At 44.5% G+C, this 22,919-nt stretch overlaps 1 long non-coding RNA gene across 1 annotated transcript; it reads right to left on the bottom strand.

Annotated features, from left to right (window-relative positions):
- Positions 1 to 2,345: 2,345 nt before the first annotated feature.
- LOC125412972 (uncharacterized) lies at positions 2,346 to 22,471 on the bottom strand. The gene is made up of 5 exons (XR_015000558.2): positions 21,949 to 22,471; positions 15,590 to 15,635; positions 13,527 to 13,624; positions 6,049 to 6,142; positions 2,346 to 4,790 (listed from the first exon to the last, which is right to left on the bottom strand). It is a non-coding gene; the product is annotated as an uncharacterized LOC125412972 (long non-coding RNA).
- Positions 22,472 to 22,919: the final 448 nt, after the last annotated feature.

Genomic DNA, 22,919 nt, shown 5'->3' with positions numbered 1-22,919 from the left:
CAGAGTGAGTTCCTGGACAGACAAGGCTGTTACACAGACAAACTCTGTTTCAAAAAACAAAAACAAAAACAAAAAAAACCAGTCACTGACCTTGGAATTGTCTAACTATTTCTTGTCCTCAGTAAAGTCCATGACCCTCTAATTCATCACCAGTTCAGACCCTGGCCTCCACTGACCTCCCCCACCCCATTTTTCTCATCACCTGAGTAAAGATGGCTCCCTGACAGTTTTCTTTAACCCAGACACCTGCAGAGCACCTGCCAGTAGGAAAATGTCTGCTTCAGAAGCAGGATAAACGCAGACAAGCAGGAGAAAGAATGGCAGCAAAGGTTCAACAACCAACCAGCAAACGCAGAAACACCGTGGCTAAAGGAGGTGTCCTGAAGGGACAGGAATGTGGCGTTTCCTGGGGCGCTGGCATTCTCGCCACCCTTTGCAGAGTGACGGGCAAGGTGAGGCAGCCACCAGACTGAGTGAGCATGGCAGCTGAATAAGGGAGAAAGAATTCAGATGTTGCCAGAGAGCAAGCAGTGAGTCACTCGGTTGACATCAGACTGTTTGGGCAGAAGAAAATCTAACAATGCTGCTCTTTGGGTTTCAAGATACCAAGTGCCTGGGCTCTGGATCCTATCATTTGTACCCCAAATCAGGGCACTTTTGAGAGAAAAGGGAGTGGGTGTCGATTATAATTCTCCGGGGGAGCCCATATGAGCAGGGATGACCTCAGATCAATCCGTTCACTGCTAACCCGACTTCTGGTCCCCTCCAAAGCCAAGCAAGCAGATGCTAGCAGTCCTCAGGATTTCCTCCAGGCAGAGCTCCAGCTGCCTTCTTGCCTGCAGAGAAGCAGTTACAATAGCAAGGGACGGGCCCTGAGGGAGTTAATTCAACAGGTCCAGGAACCAGGCAAGTTACACTCTTAGCCTGTCTTGGAGACTCACATTATATATCATCAAATTAAAGGTGGTGAGATGTCTATGCAGAATCTACATCTAAATTTTGGGAGTAGAATGAATGAGAGGGGAGGAGGAGGGCTAAAGAGAAAGGGGGTGAAGAACAAGAGAGGCTAATGAGCCTGCAGTAGTGGTACTCTCCTTTAATCCCAGCACTTGAGAAGCATGGGCACATGGATTTCTGTGAGTTCAAGACCAGCTGGGTCTACAGAGTGAGTTCCAGGACAGGACAGCCAGGACGACACAGAAAAACCCTGTTTCAACACCCCTCCCCAAAAATGAAATGTAAGTCTCACTAAAGCAGAGAAGACTATTTGGGATAAGGGAAGGGGCCCATCAAGACAGATGGAAGTATGGAGATAGAAAAGACCAAAGTATAACGGCTTATATATGTGAACATGTCACGAAATGCTTTATTTTACATACTAAAAAGTAACCATTTTAAAAGAGATGGTGAAAAGTCAATTAGACTTTTCCTTGGTGGTGCACTTAAGTTTTCCCAAAGGCATTTGACCCCGTGAGATTCTTATCAGTCAGACCTGTCCAAGCCTTTGGAGACAAAGTCCAGAGTGAAGGGCTGGGCTAGCAGGCCTCAGTGTCCCACAGGTGGAAGCCTGTGGCACAGACATGTGAAGCCTCCGTCATTGTTCAAGAGGAAGGAGCAGATGTTCACTTGGGTGAGGTAATGCAGGGACCTGCCAAAGCCCAGCCAAGAGGCCTGTAGAAACAGGTCTGAAGCCTTTCCCACGCCGGGTGCAGGGAGTCTTTGCATTTGCAACAGCAGAGGCTGGTTTCCCCAGCTCGACCGATGCATGACTCACATGAGAAGAACGTACGCTGGACAGGAAGGAAATGGGAAGCCTGACTTCAACTCAACCAACACACACAGAGACCCTCTGCTTCCCTTACCAGTGGCGTAGAGCATCCACGCAGCCACGGCATCATCAGGGCAATGCCCCAGAGGCTTTGGTGGTACAGATGCAGTCAGAGCTTCATTCTGTAACTGGGGACACGTTCTGGTAGAGAAGGCTGTGGCAAGCGGGATGTCTTACGGAATTTTCCTGTTCCAATGATAAAATACCCTGGCAGAAGCGACTTAAGGGAGAAAGGGCTTGGTGTGGGAGGTCCTTCTGTCTATGTGTTGCTTTTATTGGTTAATGCATACAGAAACTGCCTTGGCCTGTTAATAGGGCAGAACTTAGGTAGGTGGAGGCGGGGGGGGGGACTGGATGGAATGCTGGGAGAAGGAAGGTGGAGAGAGACACCATGGAGCCTCCGCCAGAGTCAGACTTGCCAAAACTTTGTCGGTAAGCCACTGTCATATGACAATATACAGATTAATAGAAATGGGTTAAATTAAGATGTAAGAGTTAGCAAATAAGAAGCTAGAGCGAATGGGCCAAGCAGTGATTTAATTAATACAGTTTCTGTGTGATTATTTCAGTTCTGGGTGGCCGGGATGAAGAAGAGACTCCTTGCAACAAGGGCTTGTTTCGGCTTACAGTTCCAGGGTTCAGTCCACCATGGTAGAGAAGTCATGGGCTGCAGGAGTTTGAGGCAGCTGCTTGCATTGTGTCCACAGTCAGGAAGCAGAGAGTGATGAACACTTGTCTTCAGCTTACTTCCTCTTTTCTATACTGTCAGAGATCCCAGCCTAAGGAATGGCACTGTTCATAGTGGGCAAGTCTTACTCAGCGAACCTAATCAAGATAACCCCCAACAGGCATGCCCAGAAGCCCTTCTGCCAGGTGCTTCTAGGTCTCCTCAAATACAACAGCTGAGATTAACAGCCAGAGGGTGTGGTGGGTAACCACAGAAACCATGGGTCAAATCAGAGGCTACAAGACTCTAGGGTAAAAGCACATGCCACTAGGTGTGTGGTACAGACATGTCCTCAGTGAGCCTGGGACAAGCTGGAGTCCTAACCTGCTGCTCATGAAATCCTCCCAGTAACGTCCCGGTCACTGGCCTCCCAGGGTTGGCATCTGTCTTCTGCTTTGCAGCCTGAAGGATTTTCTAAAGCACAGGCATGTTCAGTCTTTCAGGGCATCCCCCAGTGTGGAGAGGAATCCATTTGTGATTGGGGATGTCCTGCAGAAAGTCATGGTTGAGGGCTCAGTCATTCCCATCCTGTGACTTCCAGACTCCCCTGACCCCTTATGCAAGAGTTACAATGACCCTTCCCTTCCCCTGTGTCTGTTTGCACCAACTGGTCCTCGGCGCCTAAGCATGCCAATACTCTCAGGCTCCCTTGTGCTTCTAGATCAGTGGGTCTCAGCCTTCCTAATGCTGGGACCCTTTAATATAGGTCCTCATATTGTGGTGACCCCCCCAAACATAAAAATATTTTGCTATTGGTTTTTGTTTGCTTTTCCAGACAGGATTCCTCTGTGTAGCCCTGGCTGTCCTGGAACTTTCTCTGAAGACCAGGCTGGTCTCAAACTCAGAGATCCACTTGCCTCTGCCTCCCCATTGCTGGGGTGAAAGGTGTGTTCCAGCATGCCTGGCCATAAAATTGTTTTCCTTGCTACTTCATCATTAATTTTGCTACTGTTATGAATAGCAATGTAAATATTTTTGGAGGTAGAGGGGTTGCGACCCACATGTTGAGAACCATTGTTCTAAACCCTTCCTTTGATCCACACCATCCTGTCTTCCTTTAAATATCTCAAATGGTTCTACCCATCCCAGAGGCCACCTGTCTATTCCATCTCCACCCAAACCCAACTCAAGCCTCTGATGGGTGCCTATGTCATCTTCCTTAACACTGGTGGTGCCATGAGATGTCTTCACCCATAAGGAGACTCAGAAAGCCTGAAGGCAGGAATTTGTCCTGTCAATCTGTTTGTCCCCAATGCCTATACCACTGTCTGTCACATAGCTACTGCGTAGTTGTTGCGGAGTCATGCATTAACACAGAGTTCTATCAGATCACATTCATGATTCGCTTTCTTGAGGCCTCAGACACTTCAAAAGAAGTGGCACCAAGACAATGTCTTCATCGGGGAAGCCTGAAGAGTCATGATCAAAACAGTCAGAATACAGAAATGGACTAGACTTTACAATCATGGAAGAATAAAAAGACGGCCGGAGTTTACTATCTTGCCATCTCCTCTCCCCAAAGACCTAAATATGTACGACTAATACTTTTGGACTACCTGTCTCTTCAGGAAGCAAGTGACAGCCAGCTCCATGCAGCTCAGGGACTACAGATTTTTAAAGGGGAAACAGAGGAAAGAGGTGAGGGTTGAAGTAAGGGAGAGGAACCAAGGAGAAGTAGCATTTTGGGAGGTAAAGAGAGGCCCGGAAGCTCCATGATAGAGCACAGAACTGCAAGAAACCATGGAGTCCTTGTCCAGGGAGGACCAAGTCCATGGAAGTGCTTATGTGTCACAGGGTTTGAGCGTAAAATCGGGTGGCAGGAGACAGAGCATCGTCCAGACAGAAGGCTGAGTAAGTGAGCCTGTGCTCTGGTGATCCTCTGGTTAGTTTCCAGCCCCTCCAAAACAGAATATGGCCCAAGATTTCTAAAGAATACACCTAAAACATTCTGTATGACTCTCGAGGCAAAAGGTGATTGTTGTGAGCAAATCAACACACACTCTTGTGCCAAGAACAAGAAGTTAAAAATAAAATAAGAATAGAAAACATGGGGGGAAAAAAAAGAGGGAATTAGGGGGAGCTCATCAGAATGATGCTTGTGAACCGTTCTCCCCCTCCAGCAAAACCAGAGAGAGGAGGAACTGGCATTCCCCCCAGGCACACTGCTGTGGGGCTGGAGCCAGCAGGGCCGTCCCCAGAGATGTTTTCGTCCCTCGTTGAGGAACCCCTGGTAACCTGTCAAGAGAATATAAGGAGGGAATAGATGTTAACTCTGTGAAATTAAGTCCCCCAGGACCTGGAGATCTAGGCTCACCCCATAGATCTCAGGATAGCCTCCCTGCCGCCCCTGTCAAGTGGTGAGCCAACTCCTTCCCCATCACTTCAGAGATCTTGACACAGCTCTCCTACATCCAGCCAAACCCTTTCCCTAGAGAGAGGAAGAAGCGAAAATGGGAAGGCAATGGAAGCCTAACAGAATTGATGAGTCCTTGGGTATACGAAGAGGAGTCTAATGTTCCAAACTAAATGTGCCTGATGCCCTGACCTTCTGTGATCTGTGTTCCTGACTAAGATCCTGTAGATATCTCTGGTCAGAATGCCGTTCATGAGTGCTGGAGCCAGTACTGCTCATGCCAGCCCTACAAGTTCACGATGCAGCAGAAGCTGGGTGTCCATGCGCACAGGCTGCAGTGCCTTGGACACATGGAAAGTGACCTCTGATACCCCTGTCTCCTTGTCCCCACTGCCAACTGAAAACATTGCGCTGCTCCTATTACAAATGCACAGCGGGCAGGGAGGGTACCAAGCCCCAGCAGCCACCATCTCTGGCCAGAACCTCACTTTGTTCTCCCTCTCTCCCTCTGTGTTCTGATTCAGACTGGACTGAGATACAACTTCCTCGGGGCCTTTTCCATCACCTTTGGTTCTCAGTATGTACATACAGCTCTGCATTCTCTGATTGGAAAGCTGTATGCCGAGGGTGCTCCTCATCCCTAAAGCAGGAGGCTTCGTGAAGACTTGATGGAAAGCTGACCGAGGAAGAAACTCTGCCTTCCAGTTAAGAGAATGAGATCCTAGGGGCAGGCTCCCCATTACAGTGTGTTGGCTTCCAGAGCCTGCTCCCTAACATTTCCCTACTCTCAAGGATCCCTCTGGCATCCCAGAATCCAGCCGTGGGCCAAGTTCTCGGAAAAGCAGAAGGATGGAGCTGCATGAGAAACTGGCTCCTAGCATCGGTGTAGCATCAAACACTGGCACTCAGAATCTCATTTCGATCTCGACCTAATCCATTGCCATAAACAGACCCTGCATTATTTAATTGTCTAGATGGGGAAACTGAGGCTCAGAGAAGAGAATGCCAATTATTCCAATTTCTATAGCTATTCAGAAAAGGGGCTGACCTAGAACTAGAGCCTCCAGTTGCTGTCTGATGCTCTTACACTAGCACACTTGCAATTAGAAAATCCTCCAGCCTCAAATGATTTGTGCGTACCTCAACAGCCGAAGAAGGGACCCCTGAGCAGGGCTCTCCAAACAGCCCTTGTCCTGCAGCTTTATCTGTGAACCCATGATGGCGCAGTAACATCCTGCAAGATAAAGAGGCCCCAAAGAACAGACAGTCACACCCTGGGACAGTCCAGGTCCTGCTGACTCAGGAGGAGCATTCCCACGGGTGACCACAGCCTGCTCCAGGCTGTTGCCCAGGAGACAAAAGAAATCAGCAAGCACAGAGTTGCTTGCCCTGCCCAGACTCTCAGGGCAATAGCTTAGCCCAGAAGCTGGCAAGCACACACCACTTGGGTGTGACTCGGCGGGGTGCCAGGGCTGCAAGCCCGACCAGGTCTCCGTTCCTGGTAACACCCTCATGGTTCACCCTCTTGCATGCGGGAGAAGAGTCATCCCTCTGGCTGCAGCCCAGTCTCAGCAGCTGATTGGAGCAGGGAATTGCAGAGATCGTCGCCACACCAAGCATTATTTAAAAGAGTTAAACTCCAGGCTTGTAGATGCATCCTTTTTTCAAAACAGGCATGTCTTCTCATCCAGAATAGGAATAGGAATACATAATAGGAAGAGGAAGAGGAAGAGGAAGAGGAAGAGGAAGAGGAAGAGGAAGAGGAAGAGGAAGAGGAATAGTGCTCCTCCAACCTGGGGAGACAGTCCTGTTTACCAGGCAGGGCCTACTTAGCTATGTAAACATCCAATGAATAGCTTGTCAGGGGCAAGACAGTGTGCAAAGTGAGATAGACATAAAGGCTGTCAGATTGAACGTCCTTGGTTCAAATCCTGCCTGGCCTTAGGCACATCACTCTGCATCGCTGTATTTGAGCTGTCCTGCTCCCTTTCTTTTTCTCTTCCCTTTCTATATTTCCTTTTTATTCCCACCCACTAACTCAGTGGGATCTTATGTACAGAATATGGGAGTGCCAGGTCAGGGATATTCCCTACATCATTTCAGAATAAGACAAGCAGTGACCGTCCCTCCTTGTATTGACGGCACCAGGTGCAATCAGCCAGCAACTCGGCAGCGGTCTGCTCCACTCTGAACCCAGGTACTGAGCACATGCCTGTGTGAAGCCTGGAGCCTTCTAACGGCAGCTCGAGGCGGAGACTCTGCAATGGGGGATTGGCTTGGCTTCCCTGCCCCCTGTGCCTCAGCTTTCTCATCTTTGAAACGGGGATGCTAGTACCTAACTCACAGAGCTATGATAATTAAATAAGATGGCATTGTTAAGGAATTGATAGTGTGATGGACTTCACCGACAAATTGATTGGATTAAGGGCGTGAGTGAGGCATATCTTCAAGTATGCTTATAAGAGTATCCGGAGAGGATTAATGGAAGAAAAAAGATCTGCCCTTAATGTGGGCAGCACTGTCCCCATTGGCCTGGGTCTTGGGCTGAACAAAAAGAGGAAAAGGAGAAGGCCAGTAAGTGCTGGCATTTCCCTTTCTGTCTCCTGGTCCACTGAGACCAGAGCATGCAGTCTTTCAAGTTCCCGTATCAGATGGAAGGTGCCCTCAAACCGTGAGCCAAAGGAAAACTTCCCTTCCTTCCATCACTTCTTATTGTTCTGTTCCTCTTTTTCTTTTTTTGTCACAGCCATATGAAAATAACTAATAGAGGAAATCAGAGAATTTCCTGATTCAGAAATTGGGGTATCAGAGAATGGGGGTATTTGCCATGACAGCTTAATGTGGTTCTTGAGTTATTAGAACTGGCTTGCAGGAGGAACATGAACGAGTTAAAACCACGAACTAGCAAAGATCAAGAATGCTGCAGGCAGAAATTAATGGATCATTCTAGCAGAGTGTAGAACATCAGAAAGCCACGAGAAATGCAAGCAGTAGAGGATTGGCTCCCAAGGTTTCACAGAGGAATAAGGATTCCATTGGGAATTGGACTAGAGGTCATTCATTTTACATTTGGCAAATGATATGGCTATAGCTGGCCTGTATCCCAAAAGAGGAAAGAACTACATTGTTTGACGGGAAATTTCAAGGTAGCATAACATTCAACTACGGCACTGTTACTGCACATTGCCTTTAATGAGATTTACAGTGAGAATTCAAAGATGATGAGAAACGTGCGGTTGGTGAAGTAAGGAGTGTGAACGTGTGTGTGTGTGTGTGTGTGTGTGTGTGTGTGTGTGTGTGTGTGTGGTGTGGACTCAGAGGGTAACTTGTAGAAACCAGCTCTGTTCTATCATGTAGCTTCTGGGGCCCAAATTCAGGTTTTCAGGGTTAGCGATAAGTACCTTAAAGCACCGAGTCAACTCACCAGAAGGTGCAGACAATGCAGGCTTGAAGAGGAGAATCTCTACTTAGTTCTATTAAAGAGAAACCCGGGACTCAGTGTGGAGAAAACAGGAAAGGCTGGGAAGGGGCCTCGAGGGCAAGCCCCATCCACAGCGATGTGTGCTAACGCAAACTCAATCGGAAACAGAGATGGAGCGAGAGCACCAAGGACATCACGCTCCACCAGAGTCACCTAGGAAAGTGTTTTCCATGTTCAGCGGGAGGACACATGGAGGCTGCTGCAGCGGTGATCCAAGGGTCAGACGATTTCTGGAGCTGGCAGCAAGCACTTAGTATCATTCACATAACGAATGATTGCCATAAATACAAAAATGCAAGGATGAGGTGGCCAAAGAAGTACACATCAAAGTTCCAGGAAGCTGCCGAAGCCAGGCAGCCTGTAGCAGGGCCAAATCTCCTGAGTACATGAAGTTAAGTTACAGTAGAGACAAAATAATCATATTATTATATCATATAATGTAATATCTAGAAACATGGGACAGTCACCCATGATCAAGATCTGAGTTGAGTGTTTACAGACTCTTGACTTCTTATTCAGAGAATTGTGTAGCAAGCTTTCTTTTCAGAACATCTTCGGGTTGACAGTCCCCAAATAACAGCATGAAGACTTCTTATTATTTATGAAAGCTTAGCCTTTAGCTTAGGATTGTCCCCAAACAGCTCTTAAACAACTTAAATTAACCTGCTTCTATTAATCTACATGCCATGTGGCTTCTTCTTCTTCTTTTTTTGTTTAACCTCTTCTCCTTTCTGTATGTGTGACTTGGTTCACATATTGCGGGTGTCTCCATGCACCTGTATTTATCTCTTCTTCTTCTCTCTCCACAGAAGTCCCACCTATCCTCTCCTGCTTAGCCATTGGCTATTCAGCTCTTTATTAAACCAATCAGAAGACGTCTTGGCAAAAACACATCTTCACAGTGTACAAAAAGATTATCCCACAACAGGATTGACAAGAAAGGCTAGCAAATACTTGAAAAAGATGCAATATAAACTTATTGGATCAAAAGGATAGTATAGATTAACAAAGGACACACTGACAAGATGGACAGCGGCCAGATAGGGGACAGAACTCAAGGGCCCCAATTATTGTTTGGAGTTTCCTTTTATGGGGTTCAAGAGAAGGAGCTGGCTACTAAGTGGTTGTTGGGTAGATTTTATATTTTGATTAATAAATTAGGTTACGTAATACTTTCTTCTACTTTGAACGCTCCTCCCATAATGCATCTGACTTAAATCATATGCATTTGCAATAATGTATAGTAAATAGAGTATTATCCCCTAAAAGATTACAAGAGGATACAAAGATTTGCCCTACTGTGTATGCACCCAGTACCACTTCAGGCAAGATCAACCCTCCTAGCCTTAATACCCAGGTATGTTGGGAATACACTAGTATAGAAACGGTACAAATCTGATTATAACCATTGGAGGAGAAACTCACACTCTTGCTCAGAGTTGGGAGTACCTATAGCCTGATGTGAGGGTGTGTCTCAAGCGGTTCTGAGGAGGTTGTTGGAGGCAATATTTGTAGAGGGGTGTGCACATAGCACATTCAGATAAAGGAATCAAGCTTTGCATGAAAGCCAAATGAAACCCACATTAAACTATTGCCTATGCTTGCCTGCTTGAAAACCAACCCAAGGAAAACACCATAAGTGTTACTCTTTTGTTCTGGTCCCTTTAAGGGCAAGCCACGCCCACTCCCAGCCACTTCTGACCTCCTGGTCGCCATCTTAACTCTTTTCTCTTCTGTCCCCGTCTCTAGGCGTGTGCACACGTGTCTTCTCTGTCTCTATGTTTTTATGTCTTTATGTCTCTCTATCTCTGTCTCTTTGTCTCTCTGCCTCTTCTTTAAGTAATAAATATTTAGTTTTATGTATAGTCTTATGTTTATTTACAACGCCATCCGCTGTACTCGCCCGCCTGACTCACCCGGCCACATGGCGGGACCAGCCCGCCACCTTGGAGATCTTGCAGGGACCCACAGCTGTCCTTGTCGGACTAGCGACTGCTCTACGCGTCTGACAGGGAACATGCCAGCATTAAACAACAACAACAAGAAGCGTTACAGGAGCAGAGCTGAGAGTCAGAATTACCTAAGGTTGTTGAAGCCCAGATAGCACCATCAGGAGTCCCAGATGCTGGAGATGGATCTGCAGGGATAGTACCTTCCCTACTTGGCTTCAGACTTGCTTAGGTTTGGTCTTCCCTCACTGTTTTCCTAGTTCTCCCTTTTGGATGGGAAGATTTACTCTGTGCTCTTGCATATTGTACATAACATTTAAAAACAAAACAAAAAAGAGGTACATAGCTACTAGTTTGTCCTGAGTGTCAGGAGAGATTTTGTACTTTTTGTGGTGTTGAAGCTGTTAAAGGCTGTGGAGAGTTTTGTAGTTGGGTTGAGTGTATTTTGCATGATGAGACAGCCATGAGCTTACAGGGACTAGGGGTTGAATGTGGCCCTAGTCTGCTCCCTTGTTGCTATGGTAAACATCATGACCAAAGAGCAGTTCAGGGAGGTGGGGGTTTATTTCAGCTTACAGCTCACAGTCCATCATCCAGGGAGGTACGGTGGGCACTCAGGGCAGGAATCCAGAGCAAGTGAAGCAGTTCAGATACAGAGCTTGTGGGAGTTAGTAGATCATGAGAGTTTTTAGGATTAATCCATGGATAGATTCAAAATTTGATCAGACTACAGGAATCAAAAGAACCGTAGAGAATGAAGATTATTTGGAGAAGAGGGTCACCGAAGATGTGGCTTTGAAGGATATAGCTTGTCTCCTGATTTCCCGGCTTTCATGATGCATTGCACTGGCCTCTATAGCATCCTGCTTCACCTCAGGCCCAAAGCAGGCAGACCAGCCAACCTTGGACCAAAACCGCTGTGCCCAGTGACAAGAAACTAACGAGTAGAGGTGACCCTGAAAGCAGTGCTCTGAGTGAAGCAAGTCCTTGGTGGATACTAGACACCACTGTGGAGATATGCCTATGTAACTCTTTCCATTTCTCAGCAAAATGGAAACTCTTACGGTTCTGTTTTATAAATAAGAAAACAGCTTCAGAGTCATTAGCAAGTTTGCTAAGGTCTGAGTACTAATTAGAAGCAAACTCAAGGCCCTGAGCAGGTGTGCTTGGATCCAGACCACCAAGATCTTATTGACTGTGTAGAATGATGCAAATGCTTCCTAGGCGCTCACTCACCTAGGAGGTGTTTTGTGCTCCTCAAGTGCAAGGCACTTCCTTGGGGCTTTACACATGTTAATGTAAGTAAACAAATTACTCTGGTTGAAGCCAAAAATGTGATTAGGTCTTTACCAAGTGCTGAAAGCCAGAGGAAAACAAACACTATGCTGTCCCTAGCTATCTTTGTTTTCCCTCTGGGGGCTCCTCTGCTCCCCTGATGGCCTGGCAAACCCCTGGCTTCTGCAGGCAGCCATAGCACCTTCGCTTTGCACTGTTCTGCTCCCATCACACATCAGTCATGTTGGGGAAGAATCTTTCTGTACGCTGTGAGGATGTGTCTTTGCCAAGGCGCCTTCTGATGGGCTTAATAAAGACCTAGATGGCCAATAGCTATGCAGGAAGAGGTTAGGCAGGACTTCAGGAGACAGAGAGAGGACTCTGGGAAGAAGAAAGGCAGAGAGTAACCTTCCTTTCCACAGAGAGGAAGCAGGAGGTGCAAGATGGAAGAGAGGTAATGCCCTGTGATAGAACATAGATTATTATATAGAACATAGACTAAAATAAATAGGTTGATTTAAGTTGTAAGAGCTAGTGGGATAAGCCTAAGCTAATGGCCAAGTTTCCATAAGTAATAGGAAGTCTCCATTGTCATTATCTGGGAGCTGGCTGGCAGGACAGAATAAGATTTGTTACACAGTTATAAGAATAAGCCATGGATTTGTTACAAGAATAAGCTAGGGTTTGTTTGTTTGCTTGTTTGTTTTGTGTTTTTGGTTTGGTTTGGCACAATAAAAAATTTCTTACCTTGTTGCTGACAGCAAGGCTAAAAAGGCTGGGCAGTAGTGGCAAATGCTTTTAATTCCAGAACTTGGGAGGCAGAAGCAGGTGGATCCCTGTGAGTTTGAGGCCAGCCTGGTCCACAAAACAAGTTTTGGACAACCAGGATTATACAGAGAAACCCACTCTCAGATAAACAACAACAGCAACAAAGCTAATTTATGATCTTTAAGAAAAACTAAAGGTTTTTGTTTTGTTTTTATTGTTGTTTTGTTTTGAGACAGCATTTTCCAGTAGCTGTGGAGTCAGTCCTGGAACTCACTCTGTAGACCAGCCTGGGCTCACTTGCCTCTGCCTCCCGTGTGCTGGGATTAAAGGCATGCACCACCACTGCCCAGCCAGAAACTAAAATTTTTGTTTGTTTGTTTTTTGTTTGGTTTGGCTTTGACACAACAACACTGTGAAGGCAAATACATAGGCAATGAGCTTGAAAAATTTAATTCAGTCTACTAAGCATGCAGAGAAAAGAGATTCCAGGAGAAAAATGTCCCCCCTCTTCACTAAAACATAAAACATTGATTTAGAAGAACTATACTTAGCTGGGTGGTGATGGCATGTGCTTTTAATCCTAGCATTTGGGAAGCAGAGACGGGCAGATCTCTGTGAGTTCAAGGCCAGCCTGGTCTACAGAGAGTTCTAGAACAGCCACAGCTGTTACACAGAGAAAACTTGTCTCAAAAGAAAAGAAAGAAGAAAAAAGAAAGAAAGAAAAGAAAAATAGAAAAACTATATATAGTATAAAGATGAAAGAAATCAATTTAAATGTTTTTAGACAAGTGAGAAAACCATTAAAAACTTTAAATGTGAATTTTTTTACATAACATAAATTTGTATATTAGTCTTATTGAAATGTGTGTCATATAGTTGTATAAGTATCAAGATAAAGGTGTTTATCAGGGGCTGGGAACACAAATCAGCAGTTAAGAAGACTCAAATTATGTTCTCAATATGTGTATGGGGCAACTCAAAGATGCTGGTAACTCCAGTTCCATGGGATCCTACACCTCAGATCTCTCTAGGTTCCTATACAAGTGTGAGTGCGCACACACACACACACACACACACACACATACTTTAAAATGATAAAATGTGTCTTTAAAAAAAGTTTTTTAAAGCTTGGCAGTGATGCATACCTTTAATCCCAGCACTCAGGAGGCAAAGTAGGCAGATCTCAAGGTCAGTCTGGTCTCCAGAGTTCCAGGACAGTCAAAGCTACACAGAGAAACCTTGTCTTGGGGGTAAAAATAAGAAATACATCAGAATATATATTATATGAAATGAAGAAAAATGGATGTAAGATCCTCCGCCACTTAGGCACCAAAATACTAGGTGAAGTTTGTATATAGTCTTGGCACATCTTCACTTGCCATTCTTTTTAAACTTGGCTTTCAATGTGCACATGGCACAGGTGTCCATAGAGGCCATAAGAGCAGTTAGAGCTGGAATGACAGTACTGGGGATTTGAACCTGGGTCCTCGCTGTAAGAACAGCAAGGAGCTTTTAACCACTGAGCCATTTCTCCAGCCTTGTCACACATTGCTTTAAGTTGTCTTTAAATCTCTGACACAAGGAAATGTCTTATAAACAATTGCTACATTGAATTGTTCAGTGACGGGGAACCTCCTTCAGTCTTTGAGAGGCTGGACCAGTCTGAGGCATGACTTTGGGGTACCAAAAAGCCACTGATCCTTGCTTGCCCCTCTCTTTCCATGCTCCACACCTTGATATTGGACCCCCATTCCTGTTCCGTGAGTTTTCCCTTTTAATAAAGAAAAACCTTAGAATACTCTATTGGAGTTAATTTGGGATTATTTGACTCGCGTTTCCCCCATTCGATGCATTCAGCATCAGTTTAGGGATTCATGAAAAGAAAAAAAGGATGTGGACATGTTTAGTGTAGACAGATCTTAAGAAAGCACATTTTCATCCACAATTAACTGGCGATGTGGAACATGGAGGTATGGGGGATTGTTGTATTAAGGACTGGCGGGCTGTGTCCCGCTGTCCGGCTAGCTTAGCCCCAAAATAATTACACAGAAACTGTATTCATTTAAACACTGCCTGGCCCATTAGTTTTAACCTCTTATTGGCTAACTCTTACATATTTGTTTAACCCATCTCCATTAATGTGTATCGCCACTTGACTGTGGCTTACCAGCATGAGTCTAACCAGCATCCATCTCAGAGAGGAGAACCATGGCGTCTGCCACACTGCCTTCTTCCTCCCAGCATTCTGTTCTGTCTACTCCGCCCACCTAAGGGCTGCCCTCTCAAAAGGCCAAGGCAGTTTTCTTTATTCAACCAATAAAAGCAACACATAGAAAGAAGACCCTCCTACACCAGGGGACAGCTTAATTAATAGTGACTGGAGCATGGGTTAATGGTGGCTTCCTTCCTTCTTCATACATTTTATTTAATGATTTATTTTAATTAATTAATTAATTTGTGTGTGTGTGTGTGTGTGTGTGTATGTGTGTTATGTATGCCTCAAAAAGCCAGAAGAGAGGGTCAAGTCCCTCTTGTAGAGCTGGAGTTACAGATAGTTGGGAGCTGCTATGAATTGGGTACAGGAAACCTAATTCTGTTTTGGGTCCTCCCTCTGAAAGAGCAGGAAGCACTCTTAGCCACTGAGCCATCTCTCATACATTTTTACATGTTAAAAACAGCATATGATGAGTCCATGTAAATTTTATAATCTAGAAGTATATTATTTTAATTTAAAATTAGAAAATTTGTTAATGTTGACAATACCTGAAACCTAGCTAAAAGTCTAAAAATTTCACCTGAACTAAAATAATAAAAGTACTAATTAAGAAAAATCAAGAAACTAATAAACAGATAAAGCCTAAGTTTTGTTACAAAGTATTTGTGATGCACCAACAAGAAGTGCTTTCCTGCTTGTATGTGTTTGCAAATGATATGATGCATGAGAATGTCTCTCTCCTTTTAGGCACTGGTGTGTAGCCTTGAGGAAGGGAGCTAACTGACACCTTTGAGAATCAAAGGAAAGTTAAAAGAATAATAGCCCCCTCACCCGCAAAAGGAATGAAACACACACACACACACACACACACACACACAAACTTAAGAAATAAACCTCAGTGCTCCTGGTCCCCAAAGCCTACTCTTTCCCCCACTCCTGAATCCCAAGAAACATAGATAACTCAACTCTACTCCATGCATTTTCCCCCTTTACCTCCTTTCCAAGTTTTGTTATGAAGCATGTCAGTCGCAGAGAGAAACTGAAAACACAGAATAGCAGGCAGTCAGACACTTGCCAAATCTCACCTGGACGGAGTACTGTTTTACCTGTTTGCCCTTTTTGTCCATTTATTGCTGTTTCTATGATTTGAGACAGGGTTTTTGCTATGTAGCCCAAGTTACGTTTAAACTTGAAATCCTTCCTCCTTAATCTCTTGAGTGCTAGGATTAAAAGTGTACACCACCGTACCCAACCCGCAATTCTCTTTATTTTGTTTTAGGTTTATCTATTATACATTTGATGAAATATTTAAATATTGTAGACATTAGTAAAATCACCTATAAATATTTTAGTATGTGCTTCTAAAAATAAAAAGGTTTCTTTCAACCAACAAGCCAATGATATTCAGAAGTATCAACAATAATTCCATTATATCCATGGCTGAGATTCTTGTGGCACAACAAACATTGCAAAGAAAGCCAAGTCCTAAGAGAATATGATGAACTGCAAATGATGCTCTCAAAAACTTTTATCTCTCCATGGGATACCGGGGCACTGGTTGCCTTCTCCAGCACACTAAAGATCAGACAACATTGCTCCAAAGCCAAAGAGGTTTCCTTGCTGGGAGACCTTGATAGGCAGCTGCTCTGGCCTGCATGTCCTTGCAGTGTTATTCCTACTCTGACCTGGGAAGAATGGCAGACACATGTCACTAGACATGTGTTAAGGGCCACGCAAATGTTCCTTTTTTTCAGTCTCTACAGCAGAGGAAGCCAATGACCTAGGTCATGGCATTCTAAATCACAACCATTTATGGCAGTAGCTATCCTTCCTTGCACCAAGTCTCCAAAGCTTCAAGATGACCAACAGGGTTGACTGAACTCCACCATAGCTCTGGTTGGGTCAGGATCCGTCATCCCTATTCAGACTGAACTTGGGTTCCAGGAAGTTATAGTTTTTAAAGGTGAAAAAGCACACACCCTATATCTGCCCCGCCACAGTCTCCATATCAACTCCCAACACAAAGTTGTTGATGATGCTCTCAGCCCTCTGAGCATAACTCTGTCTGTAGACATTCTTTTCTTTTAAAATATATATTTTTTAAATATTTGTCTTGTCTTAGTAACTTTTCAATTGATGTGATATGACGTCCTGACCAAGGTAACAGAAATAGTTTATTGGGGCTGACAGTTTCAGAGGGTGAGAGTCCATGACCACCATAGTGGGGAACATGGCAGCTGGCAAACACAGCGCTGGAGCAGTAGCTGAGAGCTCACACCCCGATTCACAAGCAGAAAACAAAGAGCATACTGGCCATGGCACTGAGTCTCTCGAAACCTCAAGCTTGTCTCCAGTGACAACCCTCCTCCAATAAGACCAGCTCACCTAATCCTTCCCAAATAGTTCCAACCAACTGGGAACCAGGTATTCCAACGTAAGAGCCTGTGGGCGCTATTATCACTCAAACCAGCACAATTTTTATTATTTTAAATGATATGTACTCATAGAGGCGAGATTGTATGTATACATAAGTGCAGATATCTATGGAAACCAGGGACATCAGATCTTCCTGGAGCTGGAGTTACAGGCAGTTGTGAGATTCCAGACATGGGTGCTGGGACCCACGCTCAGATCCTCTGCAATGAGCACCCTTGACCACTGAGGTAGCTCTTCAGTTCTGGGTGTTGCCTTGACATTATTACTTAACCGTTTGTCTCTCTCACTAGACTGAGCCCCTTGAGAGAATAAGTCTCATCCTTTTCTACCTTGTATCCCCCTGTGATTGGATGGATATTGGTCCCTGGGAATATCTGTCCAAGACTTATTGCTCAACACATATTAAGTAACCTTTTAGGGGTAGGAGTGGTCTTCAGAGAAGAAATTAAATGAAGCCTTTTCAGCAAAAATTGTATTGGATGACCAGGAGGCATTGAATCCAGTGACAAGCATCTGTCAAGACATGAGATACAGAAGAGAAGATCCTAAAGGAGAAGCTTCTCAGTGTCTGAGAAGACACTGGCTGATCCTAGAGTGGCAACCATCATAATAAAAACAAAGATCACCTGGAGCCACCAGAAGCAGATTTCTAGCTTTCAGAGCAGTTAAGAAGTAGATGATAGGTAGGTAGGTAGATAGATAGATAGATAGATAGATAGATAGATAGATAGATGATAGATAGATAGATAGATAGATGATAGATAGCTGGATGGATAGATAGATAGATAATAGATAGATAGATAGATAGATAGATAGATAGATAGATAGATAGATAGATAGATAGATAATAGATAGATAGATGATAAATAGCTGGATGGATGATAGATAGATAGATAGATAGATAGATAGATAGATAGATAGATAGATAATAGATAGATAGATAGATGATAGACAGATAGATAGATAGATAGACAGATAGATGATAGATAGATAGATAGATAGATAGATAGATAGATAGATAGATAGAAAGGAGGGAAGGAGGCAAGAAGGACTTTGCAGCAACCACAGAAAACTAGGATAGTCCACTTACACCCTGAAGTCAAAGTGTATTTGTCAAACTGCAGACCTGGAAGAGCCAAGCAGGAAACTGGGCACCTTTTCCATGCCCCACAGAAAGGGAGGCATTCCCCCAAGGCCGCTGGACTCTGGCTAACAAACATAAATGGCACAGTTCTGGGTGTCAGCTGAACAATTTGTCCCTTTTGATGAGGTGCCTTTACCTCTCTCCCTCCATACTCATTGTCCTTCCCTCCCTGGTTTTACTGTAAGTGGACGAATTGACTTTTGATGTATTGCCAGAACGCAACAAATTATGAGCCTCTTGCTTTCAGGTTGGAAAGGGGAGGACTTCTACTTCCCTATTCAGTTATTTCAGGCCAGGGTGGGAGCAGGTTTTGTGCCAGCAGCATCCTGATTATGATTCAGGATGTGCAGCCAAAGGCAAACAGTTCCTCTGTAAATTCAATCACATAGGAAGGAGCAAAAGCCCAAACAAGAAAGGCCGGGTTCTCTTTGTGTGTACAGCCAAGGGGTCCTGGGAAGTTGGCGAGGGATGATGCCCTATCTTAAGCAAAAACAAGACTAAGCTCAAGCAGTGGTCTTCTAGAAACTTCCACATATATGCTATATAGGAATGGAGCAGCTCTAACCTTACAGAACTATGTTCTGGACAATTTCAAATGGATTAGCATCTTTTCATAGCCAGAATTAAAATGTCAATTATTTTATTATTTTTAATTAGGTATTTGTGTGTGAGTCTGTGTACAGGTTTGTACATATGAGCCCAGTGCCTACAAAGGCCAGAAGAAGGCATTGACTCCACTGGAGCTGGAGTATAGGTGTTTATGAGCTCCCTGGTATAGGAACTGGAAACCAAACTTGGGTCCTATGCAAGGACAATATGAGCTCTTACCTGCCCAGTCATCTTTCTGGTCCCAAATGTTCTTTTGTTTGTTTGTTAGTTGGTTGTTTTTAGTTCTATGCAAAACATTCTGTTTTTAAAAAATTACTTCTCACCCCATCAGTGGTGGTGCATGTCTTTAATCCCTGCACTCAGGAGGCAGAGACAGACAGATTTCTATGAGTTTGCGGCCAGCCTGGTCTACAAAGCAAGTTTCAGGACAGCCTGGCTACACAGTAAAACCCTATCTTGAGCAAACAAAACAAAACAAAAAATAAAATAAAAACAACAAAATCACGCCTTCTTGGGAAAATTTCTATCTACAACTTCCATGTTATGGAATCTACAAAGAGCCCAGATGATGACAGCTACGAACACGCTCTTTTATTAATATATAATGCAACTCAAAGTAGGGAGTTTTTGCTCAGTTAGTCATGATTCAACAACGGATTGAGATGATGTGGGATTCCCCCGTGTATACTGTGAATCTGTTTTATTACCAGTGGTTAATTAAAAAAAAAAAACTGCTTTGGCTTATGGCAGTGCAGAATATAGTAAGGCAGGAAATCCAAGCAGAGATAGGGAAGGAAAGAAGGCAGAATCAGAGAGATGTCATGTAGCTACAGAAGTAGGAAAATGCCAGAACCTTACTGGTAAGCCACAGCCTCGTGCTGATACACAGATTAATAGAAATGGGTTAATTTAAGATATAAGAGCTAGCTAGGAATATGCCTAAGCCGTTGGCCAAACAGTGTTGTAATTAATATAGTTTTTGTGTGATTTTCAGGTCTAGGTGACCGGAAAATGAAAATACAGCCTCCATTTACATTGAGAAATCAATTTAGCAAAAAGAAACCAGCATTTTTGCCTATTCAGAAGAGAAGGAAGAGAATATATACGAGTGGGTGCAGCTCATATATTTTGGAGCAGACTTCCATACATGCCTCTGACTTATGATAGAAAAGGTACCTTCCACTGTGCTAGGATTCAAAATGTGTAGCTGTGACTATCTTAGAAAACCTGCTCTCTAGCCCAGAAAGAAGAGCCCTGTCTCATCATCAGTATCCAAGTTCTTTCATTTGTTTTGTTTTTTCATTTGAGACAGGGTTCCTCTTAAGTAGCCCTGGCTGTCTTGGAACTCACTCTGTAGACCAGGTTGGCCTTGAACTAAGAGATCCACCCTCCTCTGACTCCTGAGTACCAGAGACAGATGCCAGAACTTAGCCGGTAAGCCACAGCCACATGGCCATACACAGATTAATAGAAATGGGTAAAATTAATATGTAAGAGTTAGCCAATAAGAAGCTACAGCGAATGGGCCAAGCAGTGATTTAATTAATATAGTTTCTGTGTGATTATTTCGGGTCTAAGCTAGCCAGGTGGCCGAGACCAACAAGCAGCCTTATCCTACACAGATAACTTCCTGTTGCTTATGAATCAAAATGTAAGCACTCTCAGCTCCTTCTCCAGCACCATGTTTGCCTGCATGATGCCTGTTTCCCACCATGATGATAATGGACTAAATCTCTGAACTGTAAGCGAGCCACCATAGTTAAATGTCTTCCTTTATAATAGTTGTTGTGGTTATGGTGCCTCTTCACAGCAATAGAAACCCAAAGATAGGAAGGTCTTCACATCCTAATTAATCTAATAAAGACAATTCCCCATAGACATGCCCACATACCAACCTAATCTATATACTTCCTCATTGAGACTCTCTTCCCCAGTTGTGGTTTGAATAAGAATTAAGAATGTCCCCAGAAGCACAGGAGTTGAACTCTTGGTCCCCCAATTGTTGGTTCTGTTTGGGGAGGTGGTGCAGCCTCATTGGAGGAAGTTGGTCAGTGGGGCTGGACTAGGAGAATTTGTGCCCTTACTCTACTTCTGGTTTGCTCTCAGCTTCATGTTTGTAGTGGAAGAGGTGATTTTTGTTTTCTGCTCTAGCTGCCTGTGGCCTTGCTTCCTCTCCCTCCTGCCCCACCCCTATTATGGACTCTCCCTGGGGAACTGTAAGCCCAAATAAACTCTCACTTCTATAACTTCCTTTGGTAATGGTATTGTATCATAGCAACAGAAAAATAGCTAATATACCAGGTGATTCTGGATGGTGTCAAATTGTCAAAAGTAAGTGTCATAACCTCCCTCCCCATCCCAGTCTTCCTTACCTATCACCCTAGAAACTAATATATGTGCACATATATTAGTTTATATATATAATACAATCTATAATGGATAGATAGATAGATAGATAGATAGATAGATAGATAGATAGATAGATAGATAGATGGATAGATAGATTGTTTTTCAAAGCCAAGGCCTCACTATATAGTTCTGCTTACCTGGAACTCTCTATGTAGATCAGGCTGGCTTTGAACTCATAAACCCAGCTGCCTCTGTAGATGTTAGGTGACAGGGTTAAAGCTGTGCACCACCATATCAGGCCTAGACTTTCGCAATTTGTGATAAAGGCAACATCCATATGTTCCTAAATTTAGTCATTGAGGAGGGGAGTGAACCACCTCAACTCCTTCCCCCACTGATCTTCTTTAGTTTTCCATGCCAATAGTCCAGTGTCCCCTGGTGTCGTTTCACTCAGAGGATGGCCGCCCTGGCCCTCATTCAAGACCGTACTCTCATTTCCCAGCTTGTTGACTTCCTTAGCCTCATGACTCAAGGTTCTATCTAACGTTCCCCTTGCACCCTCTCCACGGAGCAGCTGCCAAGGATTTTTGGGCAGGATTTCTGATCATCCATGAGAGCTCTAGAACTGCAGCTTTCTAAACACAGGATGGCAGCTAGGTTAGCCGAGTGATATCGATTGGAATATGCACGTGGGCACCAGTGGAACCAGGCCTGAGTTTCGGTGCGAATGCCTTGCTATCTATTGATGCTGAGCAAACTGCTTAACGGCCAAGCAAAGCAAGCTTTGTAAGATCATGATGAAGCCAACACCCACCTGAGGGGAGTTGTTGTCTTAAGAGTCTCGTGGGCGCTGCTGTGATGCTCGGTGGGTATCTTAGGAATGAACTTCAAACCCCAATTTTGTTCTTTGAATACCCTCAGAAATCTGTGTGCCCCAAAAGAAGATGAACAAAACAGAGGCTTCTGGGAAAATGTAGCAAATCTAATGAACCGGGTGATTCTTGACATCTTAGCATGTCACAAAAGTAAAGAGAGAGGGAGAAAGCAGGAGGAAATTCTAGCCTGGATTGGCAGGGGCTGGTCTGCACTGTGCTGTAGACACTCTCTGTTGCATGGGCACAGCCCATGAGAACACAGTCCCATGCTTCCTGCCAGCAGCACGGTCTGGTTCGCTACAGCTGTGAGTCCGTTTCAGTCCAAAGGGCAGATTTAACAGGAAGCAAGTGTGCAATAGAGCACGCCGCCCTTGTGTATTCTCCGCTACCGGTTATGGTTTGAATCTGAAACATCCTCCACAGGCTTATGCTTTGAGCGCTTGGTCCCCAGCTTGTAAACCTCTTTTTCAAGAGCTGCGGAGCCATTAGGAGTTGGAACTTTGCCAATGGAGTAAGCCTTTGAAAGTTATACCTACCTTTGTTTCTGGCCTGTGTTCTCTGCGTCGTGCGCCACCACGGTATTACTTACTTACTGCTGCTGTGTTAAAACACCAGGACCAAAGTTTATGTTGGCTTATGGTTCCAGAGGGATAAAAGTTCATGGTGGCAAAGTGGAGGGGGTGATGGCCACAAGCAGCAGGCCAGGCAGCAGGAACAAGAAGCTGAGAGCAAGGAGAGAGAAAGAGAAAGAGAGAGGGATGGAGGGAGGGAGGGAGGGAGGGAGGGAGGAAGGGAGAGAGAGAAAGAAAGAGAGAGAGAGAGGGAGGGAGAGAGAGAGAAAGGGAAGGAGGGGGGAGAAAGCGGGAGAGCAAATTGGAAATAACTGGAGTCCTTAAATGCTCAAAGCCTG

Source organism: Myodes glareolus, chromosome 2 (assembly GCF_982192425.1).
Source record: "Myodes glareolus chromosome 2, mMyoGla1.1, whole genome shotgun sequence".
NCBI classification, from domain to species: domain Eukaryota; kingdom Metazoa; phylum Chordata; class Mammalia; order Rodentia; family Cricetidae; genus Myodes; species Myodes glareolus.
Note: the sequence above shows the minus strand (reverse complement) of the source record. Positions and strands in the feature narration are given on the sequence as shown.